The 17,404-nt window shown below is 38.3% G+C and overlaps 1 protein-coding gene and 1 pseudogene across 4 annotated transcripts in view; both read right to left on the reverse strand.

Annotated features, from left to right (window-relative positions):
• POLA1 (DNA polymerase alpha 1, catalytic subunit) overlaps window positions 1–17,404 on the reverse strand; it is a 299,784-nt gene that overhangs the window by 75,675 nt on the left and 206,705 nt on the right. The gene's annotated exons all lie outside the window — the stretch shown is intronic.
• LOC112813048 (U6 spliceosomal RNA) lies at window positions 5,214–5,312 on the reverse strand (annotated as a pseudogene).

Below are 17,404 nucleotides of genomic sequence, written 5' to 3' on the forward strand. Positions count from 1 at the left end.
AATACAAATTTCAAACCAGAAGAAACAGTAATACAGAAAGGAAGGTTTATAAGTTACCTTGGATTCCACTGGAACCTTAAGATGGCCTAGAAACATTTATTTATATATAGGTAAGGTAGGAGAAACCCTTGAAATCTGGAGGTACTGAGGTAGTCAACTGTGTTCAGATTAATTAATGTCATTAATAACATCATATCAAGAAGCAAATGTGGAGACCAAAACACGTTCTTCTAGATCATAGTTTTAACTTGCTTATCTCTAATATGACTGGATCATTGTTTTTCAAATGTGTTCCATTTTTACACCTCCCAGGCTTCTCCAAATGTTTGATTTCATTGATTAAAGTATATATATTCATTGTAGGGGTGCCTGGGTGGCTCAGTTGTTAAGCGTCTGCCTTCGGCTTAGGTCATGATCCCAGGGTCCTGGGATCGAGCCCCGCATAGGGCTCCCTGCTCAGCCAGGAGCCTGCTTCTCCCTCTCCCACTGCCTCTGCTTGTGTTCCCTCTCTCGCTGTCTCTCTGTGTCAAATAAATAAATAAAAAATCTTAAAAAAAGTATATATATTCATTGTAAAAAATTCAAAATAGGCACATTCACATGTACTACATACAAAATTTTAAGACATTTAAGAAATTTTAAGACATCCCACTCCCCCTGCTTGTGTTCCCTCTCGCTGTGTCCCTCTGTCAAATAAATAAAAACCTTTAAAAAAAAAACATTTATCTGTTTTACAGAAGGGCGTTCTGCATGAAATCTTACGTGGAAAAAAGGGCTTCCTGGATTAGGTCATTTCTAGGGTTTCTTTCCATACTTAAACTAGACTGAAAGCTACAACTTGTTTTCTTTTTTGCAAAAGCAGTCACTGGTCCTTCTTCCCTGGCATATCCATCGAAATATATCCACCTTGTTGAAATGAAAATTTTCTCCACCGTTTCTCACCCCACCCACAAAAAATAGGCAAAACTAACATCTGCAATGCTTGGTTAGCTTTCTAGTATCTTTTTTTTTTTTTAAGATTTAATTTATTTATTTGAGAGAGCGAGCGAGTGTGTGCACGAGAGCGGCAGAGGGAGGGAGAAGCAGACTCCCTGCTGAGTAGGGAACCCAACGCAGGGCTCAATCTTGGGATCCTGGGATCATGACCTCAGCCAAAGACAGATGCTTTAACCGCCTGAGCCATCCAGGCGCCCCAGCTTTCTACTATCTTAATAATTGGCTCCTAAGGGTCCATGATGAACAATATCAAGAGTTACTAAAATAAATGTACATGGCTACTGTAAATAAATAGACTTAACATTTAGGATGAAAATTTGGCCTTGTAATTTGACATGGATGTTAAGGTGAACTCTGGGTTAGGTAACATCTTAGAACAAGTCCTGCCCTCAGATAGGAAACTAGGACAAGAGAGTCATGACCAACCCAGGCCACAGGATGTTAGCCCAAGTCAGCCTACGTTCACACCAATAGTCACCTGAACTGATCAGAAAGACCAGGGTTCATTCATCCAACAAACTGAGCATCTATCACATGCCCAGCACTGTTCTAGCTGCTAAGGCTACATCAGAGAAGGAGAGAAACAGTATAAGATCACAGGAGCTTAGAGTCTGGTATGGGTGTGTCTTTTCCCAACAATGTATTGCTGTCAACTGTGGACATTTCCATTTATCTACCCCCTCCTCGTGTCAACCACTCTCTGTAACTTTTTAATGGCATTTTTACCTTCCATTTTCTAACAGCGGTATTTGTGTTTTAGTTCTGATGCTACACTGTGAGGTCTTTGATGATCATATTCATTTTATTATGCATGTCCCTTGTACTTATATCATATGCTATGCTCTTCAAAGTATCTGATGCTTACAAGCTCGGTGAGGTGAGGAAACTAGAATTATTTGCCTTATTTTACAGAGCTCATCAAGATGGAGTCCTCTGTTCACAATCCCAGATCTGGTCAGTGAATGGGGCAGTTATGGTCAGTTTGATAATCTCTTAGAAAAGTGGGCAGAGTCCAAAGTAGAATGATGGTTCACAGGCAGGATCAAGAAGGCTACAGCTTTTTATTGCCAAGTGACATTTCACATCTTTTTAAGATTTTATTTATTTGACAGAAAGAGAGGGAGAGAGCACACGAGCAGTGGGGAAAGGCAGAGGGAGAAGCTGACTCCCCGCCGAGCAGGGAGCCTGACTTGGGGCTCGATTCCAGGACCCCAAGATCATGACCTGGAGCCAAAGGCAGATGCTTAACCACTGAGCCACCCAGGCACCCCGACATCTCACATCTTGGTGTGAAATGCTGGGGTAGGATTACTTGAGATAAAAATGTTAAGTCCATATAGACATGCTATTTAAAATTGACAAGAGATTTCTTGAATGCTATGACTGTGCTATCTGAATGCTATCACACTATACTGAAGTAGAGGCTTAATGAAGTTTAGCATAATGTATTAATATCCATTTGACACTTCCTAGTTTTCAGATCAGTCTCCCTTGCATTATGCTTTCTCCCATTTTATCTTCAATAAATGAACTAGCTAGTCTGATTATCTTCATTTTACAGATAAGAAGGCTGAGACTCAAAGAGGTTACAGACTTGCCCTAGGTCAGGCAGCTAGTAAGTGGCAGAGCTGGGACTTGATTCCAGGTTTTCGGTGTCTAAGCCCCTTGATCTTTTTAATATGCCACTTTTCATTCATACACTTGCAACTATGTCATTCTCTGTGTTAACCGGTTCCTTTGTGGCTGGTTTTCAACCTGAAATACTTGCTTAGTGTACCAGAGCAGCGGTCACCTGGTACCTCACTCACGCAGACTATCACGACGCCACGCTGCAGGCACAGCTCACCATGAGTCAAAGTGACTGAAGCACAGGGCCACCGCGAAGGGCACTGGCCTGGGGGCTGCAGCTAAAGGCTGCAAGGATAAAGTGACCAAGTCAAATAAAATGCTTTTCAATGTTTATCACTGTTGCACAGGGGACCCAGTGTTTAACCATGTCAATTTAATTTTATAATTTTTGTTCACCTTCATTCTGAGTTGTACCTTTGACTGGAAAGGTATCAAATGTGAGGTGTTTTTTTTTAATTAATTAATTTATTTATTTATTGAGCAAGGGAGCGAGTGAGCGAGAGAGAGCGCTCGAGTGGGAAAAAGGACAGAGGCAGAGGGAAAGAACCTCAGACTCCTCGCTGAGTGTGGAGCCCGACGCGGCACTCAATGCCAAGACCCTGAGATCATGACCTGAGCTGAAATCAAGAGTCGGACGCTCAACTGACCGAGGCACCCAGGCACCTCTCAAATGGGAATTCTTAAAAGTAAAGTTTATGTTCCACACAGACCTCTGTTATGTTCACTTGAGATAATTTTCATCTGGACTTAGAAATTCTACAGTGGCTAACTGAACATAATAAAAAAAATTCTCATTAGAACATAAAAAGCTTTCTTTTTCTCTGTTTTACGAATTGAAAAACTGAGGTGCACAGAGGCCATGTAACCTCTCCTCTCATTTGTAAACTGGGAGGAAAAACCACCCCAAGGCACTATTATGAGGCCTTAATGAGATGGTATGTGTTAAACAGAGTATAGTAGCTGGCATACAAGGAGTCCTAAGTAACTGGTAGTGAGCACAGTAACTAGTAGCTAGAAACACTTGCCTTTGGGAAGTTCCCTGAAATCAACCAAATAGGCACTTACAAGAATTTGACTTTTTCTTTTTTCTTTTTAAATTTTGGTTACTTCATTCAAGAGCCAAGTCTAAACAATATACTCCTGTAGTTCTAAATAAAAGTCATTGATGATGTAAGCAAGTGATTAAGAAAAAAAAAAAAACACACGGGGTGGTAAGACTTCAGTACCAGTGACTGCAAAGAAATAAAGACCTGACTTAATTACTATCTCTCCAACAAGTAACAAGTTGAAATAGAACCAAATTTTCCTTTTTTTTTTCAGTTCTGCTTAAAGTACTGTAATCCCCTTGAGGATGGGATTATATCATCAGTACCCAAGGTTCTGGCATAGGATGAGGAGGCCAGCAGCATAAATTTTTAAGAAGAAAGGTGCTAAAATAAAGCCAAAGTATTTTAAACTACTAAATGTAAAAAGACGAAATGAAGCAAGTACAGTGTGGTTGTTAAGACCACAGACTCTGGAACCAGACCAGATTCAAATCCTGGTTCTACCCCTTAGCTGACATGTGATTTGGGGCAAGGTATTTAACCCCTCTGTCTGTTTCCTCATCTGTAAAACAGGGATACCAATAGCGCCTCACAGAATTATAATGCAGATTAAGAGTTTAAATAGAGAAAAGTTTACAACAGTGTCTGAAACAGTACGTAGCATATGTTTGTTTTAAACCTTTTTTTTGATTAAATTTGGCTACAACAAATCCTTAATGTGCCTCTATAGTCTGTTTTGTTCTAGTGTCTTTATATGTTAATCTGTACTGAGATTATACACCTTATAACCTATTAGAAGACAGAAACTGTAGCTATGAAAATTGTTTTAAAGTGACTAATAGCTTCACAGAGTATCTTAGACTCACATACACAACAATAAACATAAAAACTGATGCTGAGGAATATTCAAGAAGTGGTGTTTTTTGTTTGTTTGCTTTTTCCTGGGGGAAGTCAGTTATTGCTTTAAAAAGTGAAGAGGTAGATCTGGAGAGGCCTTTGCTGACGGTTCTCAATCTCTCTTTTTGGTATAAGATCTTATGTTAAAGACAAGGGGTAAATGTACAAAACAGCGGTTAACTGTATGACTTCTAGAGTTGGACAGACTCTGCCTCAAATCCTGGCTCTGATATTTACTGTAGGTGGAGTCCCTGGATGAGTCACTTAACCTTTCCAGGTCTCAGTCTCCCCATCTGTAAAACACCCATGAAAGTGCTGTGAGGACTAAACAGATAACACATATAAAGTGTTGGCCAAAAGTATGCTGCTTGCAGGTGATAAGCATTCAGTTTGCCTTGGCTATTACTGAAGTGTAATACTCTGTAATATCCTTGCCTTGATTCTAACACATCTATCATTGCATCTTAATGTTTCTGAAACAAAGATTTATCTTACAGCTGCTATCCTTGCTAACAAGTTCCTTTTCCCCTGAAATGCTACTACTAAATCAGCATGTGTCTTATAATTGATGGCATGACAGAAGAAAAATACAGTAGGCATAAGCAGATTTAACATTTATGCCTTCCTTGTCCTATTTCATTAGTTAAGAATGAGTTTTTGTTAGTCTTCAGTTCTTGCGCAGGGGCCATGCTAATCTTCTCTGTATCGTTCCAATTTTAGTATATGTGCTGCCAAAGCGAGCACTGTTAGTCTTCAGTTCTACTGATCAGACTACCTTTGGCCATCATCTTGTTCTAGCCAGCTCAGTCAATGAAACAGATCCATGTATCTTACCCCAACATGGCCACGAGGCGCAAAAGCCACAGACTCCCTGTTCTAACCAGCCACCATGATAATACATGATAAGAAGTAATTTACTTACTGAGAGATCATTTAGTGGACCCAATGGTATGGACTTTTTACAGGAAATTTCAGGTAGCTATTAACATAATTTAGTTACTGAAACCCATTACACAAAGACTCATGGTAGATGTCTCGTGATTTTCCTGCATGATGTTTTGTATAACAAAACATTCGGTGAGAACTCACTGTACATATACTTTTCCATATGTCAGCCAATTAATTGCGATAATAATTGAAAAAAACAGCAACAAAAGGGAGGGTATTAACATATATACATGTGTAATTCACTAATTCCTTGTCTACATTATTCCAATTTGCCAGAATGATACTAGCCCTGCAAAAACAGAGCCAACAAAACCTGATCTGGCTGCTCTTTGTCCTTTCTTTTTAAAGTGCATTATAAATTACAGTATTAGACACTTGTTTAATTAGAAATGAAGCTTGCCTGTATTCAAGACCTTATGGAAAGCTTACCTAGGCTGCCTTCTGCATTCAGTGGGACACCACACCATTCTACCAAGAAGTGTTACACAAAACACAAACTGGCTAATGGACTTTCCCTGGAATAAAACGCACAGCTATGAATGTGTTTTCTCTCAACTGCTTTCACCTAAAAGAAAGGAAACAGCAATTTCCTATAACTTTTTTAAAAGAGCTTTGAGACTTAAGAAATTATATTTGAAAAAAATCAGAAAAACAGAAACAAAAAACCTGCCCAGGTTCTATACATCTAGGTCACAAAGCACGGGGAGCCCTTTGATAATATATCCTACTAACACTTTCCCGCCACTTAAAAAAAAATGTCCTCAGGTTCCTGAGATAGGCTTCATTCCAGCTTCAACAGATTTAGATCCTATTCCGCAGTTTGTTTTTCTGTCTCACCTTTCATGCTCTATCATACTCTATCTGGGATTTGAACAGAAAGTTCAAGGATCAACAATGACCCGTTCCTTAGTTCCTAAGCCTCCATCATGCCCGCATCTTATTTGACTCCTTGGCAGGTTGCAGTGACATGAAAAAGTGTATTTTTTTTTCTGCATTTCTCTCAGCTCTAATTGTTCTGTAATTCTCAATGACTAGAACAGAAGTGCCTCTATTTGAGCTCCAGCAGGTCTGTTTCTCTCCAATCATTTGTTACCACCCACCTATCTCACTTGAGTCACCGCCACCTTGAATATACTCACTATGGTGCTCAATTGTTCGGATGCAGATAATCCACATCCTTGTTCTTCGCCTTTCCTGCCTTAGACCACTTCACTTCTCAGCAGTTTTTCAACCAGCAAAGTGAGAAAAAGTAATACACTTTCCTGTAATATGGTACTGGAATGCAGTAGGTATTTTAAAAAAACACTGTGCCAATATTGAGTAAATAAGGCATGAAATCAGTCAAATGTTTCTGTTAGCAACATCCTAAAAGTTTAGAGGGACGGGAAGTGGAGATGATTGGTGACAAATTCAAGTTCTCATGATCTGTGAATTTTGTCTGTCCAGGTGAGTGGTTTTCAGTTTCTTAGTAATGGAACGTATTTTTATAGGTAAACTTTAATACAGCAACCTCATAAATAAAGTACATAAAAATACTCCAGGGTTATCGCGGGATAAGTTCTGTGGTCCCACCCACAGAATGGAGCTTCAAACACTTTTTAATGCTAGTAACATCCCCGGAGGTATATCCACAGTGTAGAAGCTAGAACCCTAGGCTCTCCAAATAGAAACAAAAAGAGCAAACTGACGATAAGGATGTGAATTTGCTAAGCCTGATACGAAATGGCATACAATCACAACCATTACCACATAAAATAAAAGGAAAGGAAAGAAAACATCTTTATTGGACTATTGCTCCCCTGTAGAGCTCGCACCAGTGGGCAGAAGCTGTTGGAGGCAACTTGAGCCGGCAGTCGCAGTCAGGCCTGTGGCAGATCCCGCCCACCAATACGACTCCACCTTAATTCCTTTCACCTTGCTCAGACACACTGTTTAACAGTTGTGAATGTAAAATAACCTTAACCAGTAATTTTAAACCAGGAGAACAAAAGGAACATGATTGAAACTAATTTACATTTCCAATTATTATTACAAAAATTTAGAAACTGTGCTCTTTTTTCAGGTGGTCTGTTTGTTGTTTTTAAATAATCACCTTTAACCAAGAGGAACGGATATGTTTGAAAAGAGATTCCAGAATGCTGGCTATGGTGAGATAAAGAGAAAACAAATCAGGATTGAAATTTTCTTGTTCTCTACGATACTATGCCTGCCCCCTTTCAATAAATAAAAGAATGGGAACTATAAGTGAACACGTTTATATTGCATAAAAGAACACATAGCTTCCTGAACTCTACCTACCCTTGTCAAAAAAACACATTGCTCCAATATCCAGATCCCCCTATTCAAAACACTGTCATGTTTTTAAGGCTTTACATTCTTAATTAAAAGGTTAGAACTTGCGTGAGTGGTCTGATACTCTGGTGCCCAAATCTATTCCACCCATTTCTTAAGCCAAGGTTAGGAAAGATCTTTCTTTGTTTTTACTTTAGCAATGAGAATATCAATGTTTTGTTCCTCCAAAGAGATTTCTTTTGGCATAGTTGGATACCTCCTCCATGGTGTAGGTTCCTGGACAAACAGCTTTCTGTTTAGGTGTGTCTGGTTTTCACCTTGGCAGCTTTGCGATTTACCTTATGGTGACATCAATGCTGGATATTTAATTCATCTGACTTTTTTTGAAAAAAAGATTTTACTTATTTGACACAGAGAGATAGAGAAAGTGAGAGAGCACAAGCAGGGGGAGCAGTAGGCAGAGGGAGAGGGAGAAGCAGGCCCTGCGCTGAGCAGGGAGCCCGAAGTGGGGCTCGATCCCAGGACCCTGGGATCATGACCTGAGCCGAAGGCAGACGCTTAACCTACTGAGCCACCCGGGCGCCCCTAATTCATGTAACTTTTTTGGTGGAAAAGGAATCCTTTTACTTCAAAAGGTCCTACAGGCAGAGTTCTATCTTCTTATCACAGGTCACAGAAATCTATGAACTGTGGTTTCCTTCAATTTTAATTTTAAACTTTTAAAACTATCACAGTAAAACTGATTTGGGAGAGGGGTGCAGTTCTATGACTTTTAATACATGTTAACACTTATCACAATCAGGATACAGAACACTTCCATCACCCCCCAAACTTCCTTCTGCTGCCCCTTTGTATCCACACCATTCTCTAATCCATGATAACCACTGATCTATTCTCAAATCATTACAGTTCTGTAATTTCAGGAATGTCTTATACATGGGTTCATACAGTTTATAGTCTTGTGAATCTGGCTTCTTTCACTCAGCACAATGCCTTTGAGAACCATTCAAGTTGTTGGGCCCATCAGTAGTCCATTCCTTTTTACTGCTGAGTAATACTCCATAGTATAAAAATACCACAGTTTATTCATTTATCCACTGAAGTGCATTTGGGTTGTTTCCAGTTTTCGGCTATTATGAATTCTGCTTCTTAGAAACATTTGTGTACAGGGTTTTTTTTTTTTTTTATAATGAGCATGTGTTTTCATTTCTCTAGGGTTAATACCCAGGAGGACTGCTAGGTCATATGGTTTACATGTGTATTTATCTTTATAGGAAAGAGAGGAACTGTTTTCCAGACGGGTAGCACCATTTATCATTCCCACCAGCAACAGATGAAGGTTCCTGTTGCTCCACATCCTCACCAGCATTTGGTACTGTATTTTATATTTTAGCCGCTCCAAGGTGTGGAGTAGAATCTTGTCGTGGTTTCAATTTGCACTTCCCTGATGCCAGTGATGGTGAATAACTTTTCCCATGCATATTTGTCATCCTTATATCCTCTTTGGGGAAGAATCTATGTAAGCAATTTTGTTTATTTTTAAATTGGTCTGTTTTTTTTTTTTTCTTAACTGTTGAATTGGGACAGTTCTTTACATATACTGGATACAGGTCCTTTGTTATCTATGTGATTTGTAAATACGTTCTCCAAATTAGTGGCTTGTCTTGTTTTCCTCTAAGACTATCTTTTGTAAAGCAATGGTTTTTATTTTAACCAAGTCCGGATGAATTTTTAAAATTTTATGGATCATGGTTTTGGTCTCATGTCTAAGAACTCTTTGCATAATCCTAGATCTTAAATATTTTCTCTTATGCATTACCTCTTAAAATGTTACAGTTTTACATTTAGACCTGTGATACATTTTGAGTTAATTTTTGTATAAGGTAACAGATTTAGGTCAGAGTTAATTTGTTCTGCATATGGTCAAAATTAATTTTTCAACTTCACTTATTTAAAGAACTATATATTCTCTATTAAATTGCCTTTGCACCCTTGCCAAAAATCAAACAGTAACACTTCTGTGAATCTATTCTATTCTCTTCCATCGGCTGAGGTGTCTATCCCTTTGTCAATTCCACAATGCCTTGATCACTATAGTCATACTATTTTAAGTCTTAAAATGAGGTACTGATTCCTCCAATTTTATTCTTCTTTTTAATTATGAATTCAATTAACAGATTGACAGGGCTGTTGAGGTCATCCATTTCATCTTGGATAGAACTGTACAGTTTATGATTTTTGAGGAACTGGCCCACTACTTCTAAGTTGTCAAATATGGAGAGTATGCCCTTGTTATCCTTTTAGAATCTGTGGCAGTCTAGCATTCTGGATACTGCTAATTTATGTCTTTTTTCATCTTTGTCAGCCTTGCTAGAGGCTTATCATTTTACTGATCTTTTCAAATAGCCATATTTTGGTTCCATTGTTTTTCCTTACTCTTCTAATTTCACTGATTTCTGGTCTGATCTTCACTATTTCCTTTCTTCTGCTTGCTTTGGGTTTATTTTCTCTTCTTTTTAAATTTTCTTTAGGCAGAAAGCAGATTGATTTGAGACCTTTCTTTTTCCCTAATAGAAACATCTAATGCTATCAATTTCCCTCTAAGCACTGCTTTAGCTGCATCATCTTACTTCATTCAGTTTTCTACTTGATCCCTTAAAAAGTCACCTGATTCTAATTATGATTACTTAATATTTACCTGTCAAATTAACTAGCTTATTTTACTAATTAGGTGAATATACCATCCCTTGACAATTGCTATTTGAGTATTTTATGAATTTTGTGTGTGTCTCTGATGAATAAATGGTGTCAGCATTCAAATATCAGTAATTGGCCTATTTTGTATGACAGTATACATTACAGTATATATACCGTTTCAACCACTGTTTATTTTCATTTTTACCCAGTTCAAAATATTTTCTCAGTTCACTTAAGACCCTCTCTGATCCATGGATTATTTAGAAATTTGTTGTTTAATTTCCAAATACTTGAAGATTTTCTTGTCATCTTTTTCTTATTGACTTCTAGTTTAATTCCATTATGGTTAGAGCATATACTTTGTATGATTTCAATTCTTTTAAATTCATCAAGGCCCTTTTATGATCCAGAATATAGTCTATCTTGCTGAATGTTCCCTGTGTACTTAAAAGAATGTGGACTGAGCTACTGTTAGGTGGAGTGTCTATAAAATATCAATTAGATCCAGTTGGTTGTCAGTTCCTCTATATCCTTGATTTTCTGTCCAATATTTCTACCAATTACTGAGAGAGGAGTGTTAAAGTTGCCAAGTATAATTATGGATTGTCTATTTCTCCTTTCAGTTCTGCCAGGTTTTGCTTCAGGTATTTTGAAGCACTGTTGTTAGATGCATACACATTTTGGATTATCTCTCCTCAGTGAATTAGCTCTTTTATCATTATGTAAAGTTCCTTTTTATCCCTAGTAATTTTCTTTGCTCTGGAGTCTAATTTTCTGCTATTAATATAGCCACTCTAAATTTCTTTTGATTAGTGTTTGTGTGGTATATCTTTTGCCATTTTCTACTTTTAATCTACCTACATTATATTTGAAGTTTCTTTTTACATTTTTAACATTTACTTATTTATTTGGGGGGTAGGGGCGACAGAGGAAGATGGGGAGAGAAAATCTTAAGCAGGCTCCACGTTCAGTGTGCAGCCTGATGCGGGGCTCGATCTCATGACCCTGAAATCATGATCTGAGCCAAAATCAAGAGTTGGATGCTTAACCGTCTGAGCCACCCAGGCGCCCCTGAAATGAGTTTCTTGAAGACACTTTATAGTTGCATAATTTACAAAATCCATTCTCATAATTTGTCTTTTAATTGGTGTATACACATTTAGACCATTTGCACTTAATGTAGTTACTGATATGTTTAGGCTTGGTTTACATCATTTGTTTTCTGTTTGTTACCTCTGTTTTTCCTTCTTCTTTCCCATTTCCTGCTCTCTTTTGGGGTATTTTAACATTTTGTATTATTAAATTAATTAACTGTGTTTTGACATCTCTTTACAGAGTTTATAGTTAAGGATGACAATGTACTTAGAATCAACATTTCCCCACGTTCAGTGGAGCATACAAACCCATCAAAGTGCTTTCTCCCTCTCCCTTCTAGGTTGCAGTTGTCTTACATATTATACCTCCATACAATGAAAACTTTACCAGACAATGGTATCATTTTTGCTTTCACCTATCAAATATTTTTCAAAATCCCAAGAGGAGAAAAATAGTCTATTATACTTACCATTTCTTTTGCTCTTCCTTTACTCTTGTTCCAAGTTTCTTTCTAGTATCATTTCCCTTCTGTCTGAATAAGCTCCTTTAACAGTTGTTTCAGAGAAGGTCTGCTGGCAATGAATTCTCTTAGTTTTCTCTTATCTGAAAATGTCTTTTATTTTTACTACTAAAGATTTTTGGGGGGCTAGATATAAAAATTTGAGTTAAATCTTTTCTTTGAGTACTTTAAAACATTGTTGCACTTCCTCTGGTCTCCATGGTTTCTGATGAGAATGTATAATCATTGAATCATTTTCCCTTAGAGTATTCTCTGGCTACTTTTAAGATTTTTTAAATTTATTTTTTGTTTCCAAAAGTTTGATGATGATGTGTCTGGGAATGGATTTCTTTGGGTTTATTCTGTTTGGGGTTCACTTAGCTTTTTTAATTGGTAAATTTATGTCTTTTGCCAAACATGGGAAGTTTTCACATTCTTCTTTCCTTGTTTGTTTCAAGTTTTTAAATTCCAGTTAGTTAACATAAAGTGTAATATTAGTTTCAGAAGTAGAATTTAGTGACTCATCACTTACATATAACACCCTGTGCTCTTCCCAACAATCACATTATTTCCCCAATTATTTTTTTCAGTCTGGTTCTCCTCCTCTTCTCTGGGATTCTAGCGACATAAAAGACTTTTGTTACTGTCTCACAGGTCCCTGAGGCACTGTTCTCTCCAACTTCCCAGAGTCTTTTTCTCTCTCTTCTTCAAACTAGGTAATTTCTATTGATCTATCTTTAAGTTCACTGGTTCCACTGTCATCTCCATTATGCTACTGAGCCCACCCAGTGAGGTTTTTATCTTGGTCACTATATTTTTCAATCCTAATGTATTTATTTGGCTCTTCTTTATATCGTCTATTTTTTTTTTTTTTTTGCAGAAACTTTGTATTTTTCCATTCATTTCTAAAGTGTTCACCATTGCTCGTTGGAACACTGGTACAACAGCTACTTTAAAGTCTTTGCCATATGATTCTACCCTAAGTGTTATCTCAGTGTTAACATCTTTTTATTGTTTCTCCCCGCCCCCATGCAAGCTTAGATTTTCCTGGTTCTTTTTATACTAAGTAATTCTGGACTGTATCCTGGACATTTTGAATAGTATGTTATGAATCTATGGGTCTTATTTAAATCCTGTGGAGAATGTTGATGTTTGTTTTAGCAGGCAACTGACTTCATTAAGTTTAGACTGTGAGTCTTAACCCACTTTCTTGTGCTGAGGCTCTGATACCAGATTAGTTTCAAAACTGTTGCAGTGTTTTTTGGATCTGTCCAATGTGCACATCACCCAGTAGTCAATCTGGGTCCTAGATGGTGGTCTTTTACTTCAGTTCTTAAAGTCTCTGGTATGCTCATTAGGTTCAAATCCTTTCCTTCCAGGTTGGGGGATGAGCACAGGTGCTCATGAACAACTTTATGGGGTTACTTTCCTTGAGGTTGTCTGTGCCTGTGATCTCCCTGGTACCCTCTAGGTCCCTGCAGCTATCTCTTGTTTTCAGTCTTCCAGCCAGAAAGCTGGGTCTTTACTTACTCATTTATGACAGACAGAGACAGAGAGAGAGAGAGAGGAGGAAGAGGAGGAGAAGGAGAAGAGGAGGAAGAGAGAGAGAAAGAGCTTTTGCCTTCCTTGTAGTTTTGGCTCCTGGTGACTGCCACTGAAGCTTGTTGCCACCAAAAGATCACCTGCAGGCTGGGGCATGAGAAAATGAAGAAAAAGAAACAGAAAAAACTTGGGGGATTTCCACATTCTTTCTAGGTGTTAGGAGTTCATTTTTTCCCAACCATGTTCACAACTTTAAGATCTAGATCAAAATTTAAATCTAAGAAATCTTACCTTACTAACTCTATTTTACCCTATCTCTTCAGCACTGATGTATCAGCTCTAAAATATATTGTTACTTTTTAAGAACTTTTGTTGTGCCTCAAATGTCTGTGCTTGGTTCCTCATATTGAAGCTCTATAAGGACAGAACCCTTGGCTTCAAAACCCTTTTTACTTCCCATATCCCAGACAAGCATCCTGGAGATAGACAGGATATTCAATATTCAATAAGTTTAATCATCTGGTTGATAGATGTTCTCATCAGTCTTTGTAAAAATAAGAATATTTTTGGACATTATGAGGATGAGGAGAGAACAATAAAGTAGGGGGAAAGTAAGGTGCCAGTTAATCATCAAGATAAAATAAGGTACAATTGGTTCTCTTCAATGCTTATTTTAAAATTAAAATTTATTCCAATGCCACTGATATAACAATAATTTGAACATATGGTGATTTTATATTTGCTTCTGTGGATTTTGTCTACAAGAAACACTACATGAATGCAGGAAACTGCACCCAGTTGAACCAAGCCGTGTAGAAATATGTAAAACACACACATACACATACACACAAACTCTCTCTTTCACTGACCAGCCACTTCAGTTCACTGTGTTAGGAGTTACACTCACCCCCATCTGGCATTTGTTACAGCTTTCCTTCCAATTTCAGATAAGCTTCCTTCCACCACTTCACCATGATTCCCCAAGCTGCGATCCTTCTGATGCTCACTTCTGCGAGCAAACGTCAGGCCTTTTTCAAACTAAAGTGCCATGTTTATTGTAGTACTTATGTATTTCTTATCTACTTTTTTTTTTTTTAGTTATTTAAGATGTGTAAAATTATGCCACTGTTTTCTTTAGGTTCCTATATTCCTGTTCATGTCACTGATGAAGCTTTTGTGTGTTGTGCCCCAATCTCTATGGTTTTCTCATAAACCGTTTAGTTATTGTGTCATTTTACATAACTCGGTGATTTTTAGAAACACATATACTGTGTTACAGGATAACTGAATGTAAAATGGAGAGGAGGAGAGGGAAGACTGGTGGAAGGACAAGGTAATAAGGATAACAACAAGGAACAGGATACAGAACATATTCCCAATACCTTCTTAATCTCAAGATTTGCCCAAGAAGATTTTTTGTGATCTATAACCATTCAAAAAGAAGAGCACAGCCTAACTCCACTAAAGTGGGGTCTGGCAGCTAATCAAACCGTGAATTAGTTTGCTCTAAAGATTCAACTTCAACTTATTGGTTCAAAGTAGAAGTGACAGAGCTTCCTAAGACTGGTCTTCCTAATGTCAGAGCATCAGCTAAATAGACTGTATAGGGAAGAGTAGGAGAAGGCACCAAATTCTCACAGCGAAGAGATCCAAAAGAATGTGTTCCAAATCATCTCTACTTATTTATTTCCTACTCATCTTTCTAGTCCTAGCTTACATCTCACCTTTGCTATGTAATCATCTCTCATCTTTCCCTTCTCTAACTACTTATGTACTAATGTTTATACTAAAAATTAGTATAGCAGTTGTTAATTACTTCCTGCCACCCCTTCAACACACCTGCATATGGATGAACACACAATCATCCAAGACAATGGCTCATTCCAGCTGTGTGATTCTCGTGACTTTCAGGGATCTCTGCATGTGTGTGGAAGTGTGTGTGTATGTGTGGTGTCTGTAGCCCAGAAATTTTGCCTTGTTAGCCAAAATGTGGACTTAAAGTGGAGCACATGTCATTTCCCACCCCCAAAAGCATATTAAGACCCAGGACCGTGCTATGCCAGGAGGAATCCACAAAATCTTTTGTCTTTTGTATGGCAAACAGTCAACAATTAAGTCTGCATTTAGGAAGAACCAGTTATTTGGGTAAGGAGTCTATGCATTTTTCTTTTTTACCTTGAAAATTACTTATTTTTAGGTGAGTAATTAAATGTGTTAGAATTCAATTTAGAATCAGTACACTGCAGGAAGGAACATCTCTGACATTCATTCTATATAATACCTGAGTAACAAATCCTATCAGTTTTGACTTTAAAATGCTTGCAGAATTCAACCACTTCTCACAAATTCCCCTGCTATCCTTTCGGTCAAGCTGCCATCATCTTTTGCCTGGATTACAGCAGTCAAAGCAATCCACTTACAGTCAAGACCATGGCACTCCTCTGCTCAGAACTCCCCAGCAGCTCCCCATCTGCCCTATAATAAAAGTCAGAGTCTTTACGATGGTCCGCGCACCCCCGTCCCCACCCCCATCTCTCTCACCTAACCTCTTCCTACTCTCTGCACTGTTCATGCATCTCTTGCCACACTGGCCTCCTCGCTATTCCTTAAACATGCCAAGTACCCTCCTACCTCACTCAGTCCCTCATACTCGTCATTCCTTGTGCTCAGCATACTGCCTCCCATCCTTCTGGCCTTGGGTCACAATCAAAAACTTCCTCAAATGCCCTGTATAATGACCAAGTCCCACTCACATCAGTCTCTTCCCTCCTTCCACAGCTGAATTCTTCTCCACGGTACTGCTCACCACCTGCCATGTCATATAACTACTATTTATTATCTGTCTTCCTATGCTGAAATATAAGTTCCCCAAGGACAGGGACTTAGTTTAGTGCCTTGCTGTATCCCTAGTGGCTATAACAATGTTGGCCCAGAGTAGGTGCTCAGTAAATTTTTGTTGAATGAATTGGGAGCATATAATAAGCAACATCATTATAACCATGACTCAAAAGCATAAGATGATCTTTGCTTGGCATTCCAAGGGAGACATATCCCATGTTGGGGTTATCATCAAGATTATGTCTGAAGGAAGAAATCACACAAAAATTATCAAGGCTACAAAAGATTGATTTTAGACTCAGAAATCCAATGCTATAATTAAAGAGCGCTGCCCCAACAGACAGAGGGCTCTGGAAATCTCCGTTTTTACCATTCAGTTCCTCTCCAGAGCCCTCACAGTTGCCAACAAATATGTTCTGCACTGCATCTAAGTGTAAGGTAAATAAGGGAAATGAAGGACAGTAGGGTGAACCTGCACACATAAAGCACCCGTCCTTGAAGCAGGCCTTTCTGTGTCTGCCCACATCTCTGATGGTCTTCCAGTTGAAGGCTGAACTACAAATCCCAAAATGCCCTGCAGGATTTTGTGACAGCACCTCACAATGACACTTCCACAAAATACAATCCAGTGTTTGTGATGAAAACTGAGCCAGTGTGGTGTTTGTTGGTGAAGAATGTTTTGTCCCTATTCTGCATAGCAACTCTTGCATGTTTACCCAGACTATGTTTGTATTATTAACCAGGTCTGACTTTCCAGTGAGTTCTGTGTGTTTCTAAAATGAGAAACAGTGAGCCACACAATGTACAGCCTTAAAAATAAAATTCTGCAGGGTGAGTGAAAGACAATATATCGTCTAAATATAAATTCTAATTTCAGCATGTGGTTTTGCTATTTTTAATCCCCATGGAATTTCAGACCCCCTTC

This window comes from Callorhinus ursinus, unplaced genomic scaffold, assembly GCF_003265705.2.
Source record: "Callorhinus ursinus isolate GAN/ISIS: 27379988/994484 unplaced genomic scaffold, GSC_fseal_2.0 scaffold16, whole genome shotgun sequence".
In the NCBI taxonomy this organism is placed as follows: domain Eukaryota; kingdom Metazoa; phylum Chordata; class Mammalia; order Carnivora; family Otariidae; genus Callorhinus; species Callorhinus ursinus.